We start from the raw sequence: 7,257 nt of genomic DNA on the forward strand, positions 1-7,257 counted from the left end.
GTGATTATTGTGTTGCCATTTCACTATCTGGAGTTAATTCTTATAAGAAGTGTTAGTCTATGCAATTTTGCTTCAATGCCACCTTAATAGAGCAGGGCCAATCCAAGTCCATACTTCAGAAAACAACATCAAAAAGTACCATTTATGGAAGCATAAAGTATATTAAAGCTGTTATCTTTGTCCCAAAACAAACTATTCTTTTTCAATCTTTTAATGAACATTTCATAATATATGGCACAACCTAAGGAGAATAGAAATAACACATTAAAAGTGGTATGGCCAAGTCTACATAGTATTACTATTAACTTCATGAATCCTCACTCTCAGAAAAATTGCCTGAGCTTGAACCATATTGTTGGCAATCTTAGTGCCTTATTTGACCTTTAGATAAGTTTGCAATTGCATATCTATACTTTTTCAAAAACTGCCTAGTTCCACTTCAATCACCAAAAATCCTTGCCTTTATTCTCTCCTAGACTTGATTATTTCTGACTCACTCAGGTCCTGCATCAAATCTCAGCACTAACATCCCTCAAATAAATGCCTGGCCACTTGTGCTTATAGTTATTGAACCCTTGCCTACGTCCTAACCTCTGGAATTCTTTCTGTAAGCCTCCATAACTTCCTGCTGATATTTAAAACCCGTCTTGGAACAGCTTGTGGTAATCTGAACCAACAAGCACATGTTAAGTTTAGCAAGCAAATTTTGTTTTCTAGCCCTCCTGCAAAATAGCTTGATATAATGTAGACTTGTTCTGCATATGTGCAAGATATTATCAAAAATAGGTGAAGAAAAGGAAACAGAAGTAGAACAAATTTTAGACATCAAATGCAATATTGAACACTGCAGTGCAGGAACAGGCCCTTTAGCTCACAATGTCTGCACTGTACTTGATGCCCAATTTAAACTTAAACTGCATGTGATCCCTATCTTCTATCCCAGGCAGCCTGTGGCAGACACCCACCAGTATGAGTGTTTTTTTTTTAAATAACTTGCCCTGCATATCTTTGATACTTTTCTCCTAAGTGATCTTTTTAAATCCCTGGGTAAAAGATTCTGATTACACTAGACAACATTTTTTCTCTGAAAGTTTTGATCCTCTTTTTAAAAAAAAAATTGGGGATATAACAGATGAGCACAAAGATAATTTCATCATGAAGGAAGTGGAGAAACAATAAATTAACTTTTAATTGCATGTTTAATCGCCTAATGATAGCACATTGCATTAGTTCAACTGACCTAAGAATGTTTTTCTGCTGATTTTTGTTTGTACTCAGCACAGATGCCTCTCCTGTCAGTGTCCAACAATAGTCGGCCAGCATTGATGGATTCTAGTTGCCCTGATTTGGCTTTTCCTTGGTCATATTGTCCTGGTGAAATCACTATGTTTGTAACTGCACCGAGATCAGCAGGGAAAACGTCCAAATGCAAATGCAGAAAATGAATTTTCAATGACCTGTTGCGCTTCGTGGATTTATATGCTTGAAGTAGATGTAAAATATGACATGAAATCACAAAAATAGGTTATATCTTTTTATAAAAAAAAATAGGAAAATTTTCGTGATTAGCAGCCCAAAATCCATTAAATACACCTAAGAATGTTCAGGAAGCAAACTCTTTGTTGCCTTGTGTTATCTATGCCTATCATAATTTTATAAGTTTCTATTGCAAGTGAACTGAATCCCACCTCCTTTATAATTTCAGGGTGTAGTGGCTATGTAGCAGGCGGAGCGGACGCATGGCGCTGTATTTCAAATTGTCACTGATGCAGCTCACCGGTGAACATGTGGAGCCACAGGCTGGGCTGCTGTGCACTCACCTGGCTGATGCACCGTGTACACGCAGTATTTCATGCTGAGTAGCAACACGCTGGGTTGCTATGCCTCTTTCTAGAGAGCATAGGGCACCCACCATGTTTATTTTAAACCCGCCAGCCACACGTATTGGCAGCAAACACATAGTGATGTCACCCCCACACCCCCGTTCCCGACTGCAAGATTCAGCCGAAGCTTGAATCTACAGTTGTCATGCACGCAGCGGCTGCTGCCATAGCTGCAGTTAACGTGGTGGGAGTTCACTTGCCTCCTTTTTGGACCCACCAACCTCAGGTATGGCTTAATCAAGCTGAAACCCAGTTTTGTCTTTGTGGCGAAATGGCTGAGGACACTAAATTTTGGCACATCATCGGGGTGTTGACGCTGCTACAGCAGCTAAAATGAGTGAATTTATTGCACTTGCCACGGCAGCCAACCAATACACCAGGTTCTGCCAGTTCCTCCTGGACATGTTGGAATTGACCAGGCATGAGCACGGCATGCGGCTTTTAAATATGGAGGAGCTAGGCAACAGGAATCCATCCAATCTGATGAATGAGATGCTTATGTTAGTGGACGGTCATTCTCATTGCTTGCTTTTTCAGACTATTCCTGTCGAAACTCCTGGGTCATGTCTCAATAGCTAACGTGCATTTCCACCGTCCCCCATGATGTGGCCTGGGAAGCTGACAGACTCTACTGTATGCCAGTCCAAGAGTCTGCTTGCATACAGCCCGTATTCACAGCATATACATCTCCCATGCCCTGCTTGCTTTCTGAAACTATTCCTGTTGTAACTCCTGGGTCATGTCTCAATACCAATAGCTAACGTGCATTTCCACCGTCCCCATAATGTGGCCTGGGAAGCTGACAGACTCTACTGTGTGCCAATGCGAGTCTGCTTACATACAGCCCATATTCACAGCACATACTTATCCCGTGCCCTGCGCAATACCTATATCCGCGGTTCAACGAAAGAGGAAGGAATGTACTGACGGGCGGCGAGAATGATGTTTTTACCATCGCCAGTGGGGAAAGTTGCCAGATGCATACCCCCATGTAGCTACCACAAAAAAGTCGGGAAAAGACGATGCCAGCTGCCAGAAGTGGCTTCGGCAGCTGGCACAAGTGTTGGCCTCCTGTATCTTCAAGATGCCACTGGTAAATGCAAGTTTTTCATATACACAGGTGCTGAGGTCAGCTTGGTCCCACCAACCATCTTTGAGAGGGCACATAAGCGACAAGACCTTGCTCTTCAAATCACAAACAAGACCTCTATTCCCAGTTTTGGCGCACGACGCATTAGGATAGGAGGTGCAACATTCCATTGGGATTGTGTTTTGCTTTCTGTTGCGTATCACATTTTGGGTGCAGATTTCTTACAATCCCATGATTTGCTGGTCGATGTTTTTTTTTTCTTTGACTTGGCTTCGCAGACGAAGATTTATGGAGGGGATAAATGTCCACGTCAGCTGCAGGCTCGTTTGTGGCTGACAAGTCCGACGCGGGACAGGCAGACACGGTTGCAGGGGAAAATTGGTTGGTTGGGGTTGGGTGTTGGGTTTTTCCTCCTTTGCCTTTTGTCAGTGAGGTGGGCTCTGTGGTCTTCTTCAAAGGAGGTTGCTGCCCGCCAAACTGTGAGGCGCCAAGATGCACGGTTTGAGGCGATATCAGCCCACTGGCGGTGGTCAATGTGGCAGGCACCAAGAGATTTCTTTAGGCAGTCCTTGTACCTTTTCTTTGGTGCACCTCTGTCACGGTGGCCAGTGGAGAGCTCGCCATATAACACGATCTTGGGAAGGCGATGGTCCTCCATTCTGGAGACGTGACCCACCCAGCGCAGCTGGATCTTCAGCAGCGTGGACACGATGCTGTCGACCTCTGCCATCTCGAGTACTTCGACGTTAGGGATGAAAGCGCTCCAGTGAATGTTGAGGATGGAGCGGAGACCACGCTGGTGGAAGCGTGCTAGGAGCCGTAGGTGATGCCGGTAGAGGACCCATGATTCGGAGACTAACAGGAGTGTGGGTATGACAACGGCTCTGTATACACTTATCTTTGTGAGGTTTTTCAGTTGGTTGTTTTTCCAGACTCTTTTGTGTCGTCTTCCAAAGGCGCTATTTGCCTTGGCGAGTCTGTTGTCTATCTCGTTGTCGATCCTTGCATCTGATGAAATGGTGCAGCCGAGATAGGTAAACTGGTTCACCGTTTTGAGTTTTGTGTGCCCGATGGAGATGTTGGGGGTCTGGTAGTCATGGTGGGGAGCTGGCTGATGGAGGACCTCAGTTTTCTTCAGGCTGACTTCCAGGCCAAACATTTTGGCAGTTTCCGCAAAACAGGACATCAAGCGCTGAAGAGCTGGCTCTGAATGGGCAACTAAAGCGGCATCGTCTGCAAAGAGTAGTTCACGGACAAGTTGCTCTTGTGTCTTGGTGTGAGCTTGCAGGCGCCTCAGATTGAAGAGACTGCCATCCGTGCGGTACCGGATGTAAACAGCGTCTTCATTGTTGAGGTCTTTCATGGCTTGGTTCTGCATCATGCTGAAGAAGATTGAAAAGAGGGTTGGTGCGAGAACACAGCCTTGCTTCACGCCATTGTTAATGGAGAAGGGTTCAGAGAGCTCATTGCTGTATCTGACCCGACCTTGTTGGTTTTCGTGCAGTTGGATAATCATGCTGAGGAACTTTGGGGGGCATCCGATGCGCTCTAGTATTTGCCAAAGCCCTTTCCTGCTCACGGTGTCGAAGGCTTTGGTGAGGTCAACAAAGGTGATGTAGAGTCCTTTGTTTTGTTCTCTGCACTTTTCTTGGAGCTGTCTGAGGGCAAAGACCATGTCAGTAGTTCCTCTGTTTGCGCGAAAGCCGCACTGTGATTCTGGGAGAATATTCTCGGCGACACTAGGTATTATTCTATTTAGGAGAATCCTAGCGAAGATTTTGCCTGCAATGGATCGCAGCGTGATTCCCCTGTAGTTTGAGCAGTCTGATTTCTCGCCTTTGTTTTTGTACAGGGTGATGATGGTGGCATCACGCAGGTCCTGAGGCAGTTTTCCTTGGTCCCAACAAAGCTTGAAAAACTCATGCAGTTTGACATGCTGCGTTTTGCCGCCAGCCTTCCAGACCTCTGGGGGGATTCCATCCATATCTGCTGCTTTGCCACTTTTCAGTTGTTCGATTGCCTTATATGTCTCATCCTGGGTGAGGACCTCATCCAGCTCTAGCCTTAGGGGCTGTTGAGGGAGCTTGAGCAGGGCGGAATCTTGGACTGAGCGGTTGGCACTGAAAAGAGATTGGAAGTGTTCTGACCATCGGTTGAGGATGGAGATCTTGTCGCTGAGGAGGACTTTGCTCTCTGAGCTGCGCAGCGGGCTTTGGACTTGGGGTGAGGGGCCGTATACAGCCTTTAGAGCCTCGTAGAAACCCCTGAAGTCGCCAATGTCCGCGCTGAGCTGGGTTGGCTTGGCGAGGCTAGTCCACCACTCATTTTGGATCTCCTGGAGTTTGCGCTGTAGATGGCTACAAGCGCGACGGAAGGCTTGTTTCTTCTCTGGACAGGACGCCTTGTAAGGTGAGCCTGGTGGGCAGCTCGCTTCTTTGCCAGCAGCTCCTGGATTTCCTGGCTGTTTTCGTCGAACCAGTCCTTGTTTTTCCTGGAGGAGAATCCCAGTACCTCTTCAGTGGATTGCAGTATGGTAGTCTTCAACTGATCCCAGAGGGTTTCAGGGGACGGGTCCGTGAGGCGGATTGCATCGTTGAGCTTTGCTTTGAGGTTTGCCTGGAAGTTTCCTCTCGCTTCGTCTGACTGCAGGTTTCCAACATTGAACCTCTTTCTGGGGGCTTTACTGTTCCTGGGCTTTGGCTTGAAGTGAAGGTTAAGCTTGCAGCGAACCAGCCGGTGGTCATTGTGGCATTCCGCGCTGGGCATGACCCTGGTGTGGAGCACATCTCGTTTGTCACTTTCTCGCACCAGGATGTAGTCCAGGAGGTGCCAGTGTTTGGATTGGGGATGCATCCAGGTAGTCTTAAGGCTGTCCCTCTGCCGAAAAAGGGTGTTTGTAATGACAAGCCGCTGTTCTGCGCAGAGCTCCAACAGGAGGCGCCCATTGTCATTGCACTTGCCGACGCCATGCTTGCCCAGGATTCCTGGCCAGGTTTCTGAGTCTTTGCCGACGCGAGCGTTGAAATCGCCAAGGATGACAACCTTGTCGGCTGTAGGGGTGCGTTGGATGAGGTTGCGCAGGTCAGTGTAGAACTTGTCCTTTTCTGCTGGTTCCGCCTGGAGGGTTGGAGCATAGACACTGATGAGGGTGATGCAACGCTTGTTTTGAAGGGGGAGTCGCATGGACATGATTCGGTCCGAGTGTCCTGTCGGAAAGTTTTCGAGTTTGGAGGCAATGAAGTTCTTGACCATGAAGCCTACACCAGATAGGCGTCGTTCATCTGAAGGCCTGCCAGACAAGTAGAGTGTGTAGCCTGTGCCGCGTTCTTGGAGGCTGCCTACATCTGCCAGGCGGACTTCACTGAGAGTGGCTATGTCGATGTCAAATCTGAGGAGTTCATGTGCAATGAGGGCAGACCGACGTTCATGTCGGTGGCTGTCAGCCTTGTCTAGCATGGTTCTGATGTTCCAGCATGCTAGCTTGAGTTTGTGAGCATCTTTTGAGGGGGGGAGGACGTGGAGGGGGGAGGACGTGGAGGGGGAGGACGTGGAGGGGGAGGACGTGGAGGGGGAGGACGTGGAGGGGGAGGACGTGGAGGGGGAGGACGTGGAGGGGGAGGACGTGGAGGGGGAGGACGTGGAGGGGGAGGACGTGGAGGGGGAGGACGTGGAGGGGGAGGACGTGGAGGGGGAGGACGTGGAGGGGGAGGACGTGGAGGGGGAGGACGTGGAGGGGGAGGACGTGGAGGGGGAGGACGTGGAGGGGGAGGACGTGGAGGGGGAGGACGTGGAGGGGGAGGACGTGGAGGGGGAGGACGTGGAGGGGGAGGACGTGGAGGGGGAGGACGTGGAGGGGGAGGACGTGGAGGGGGAGGACGTGGAGGGGGAGGACGTGGAGGGGGAGGACGTGGAGGGGGAGGACGTGGAGGGGGAGGACGTGGAGGGGGAGGACGTGGAGGGGGAGGACGTGGAGGGGGAGGACGTGGAGGGGGAGGACGTGGAGGGGGAGGACGTGGAGGGGGAGGACGTGGAGGGGGAGGACGTGGAGGGGGAGGACGTGGAGGGGGAGGACGTGGAGGGGGAGGACGTGGAGGGGGAGGACGTGGAGGGGGAGGACGTGGAGGGGGAGGACGTGGAGGGGGAGGACGTGGAGGGGGAGGACGTGGAGGGGGAGGACGTGGAGGGGGAGGACGTGGAGGGGGAGGACGTGGAGGGGGAGGACGTGGAGGGGGAGGACGTGGAGGGGGAGGACGTGGAGGGGGAGGACGTGGAGGGGGAGGACGT

Source organism: Narcine bancroftii, chromosome 1 (genome assembly GCF_036971445.1).
Source record: "Narcine bancroftii isolate sNarBan1 chromosome 1, sNarBan1.hap1, whole genome shotgun sequence".
Classification (NCBI taxonomy): Eukaryota; Metazoa; Chordata; class Chondrichthyes; order Torpediniformes; family Narcinidae; genus Narcine; species Narcine bancroftii.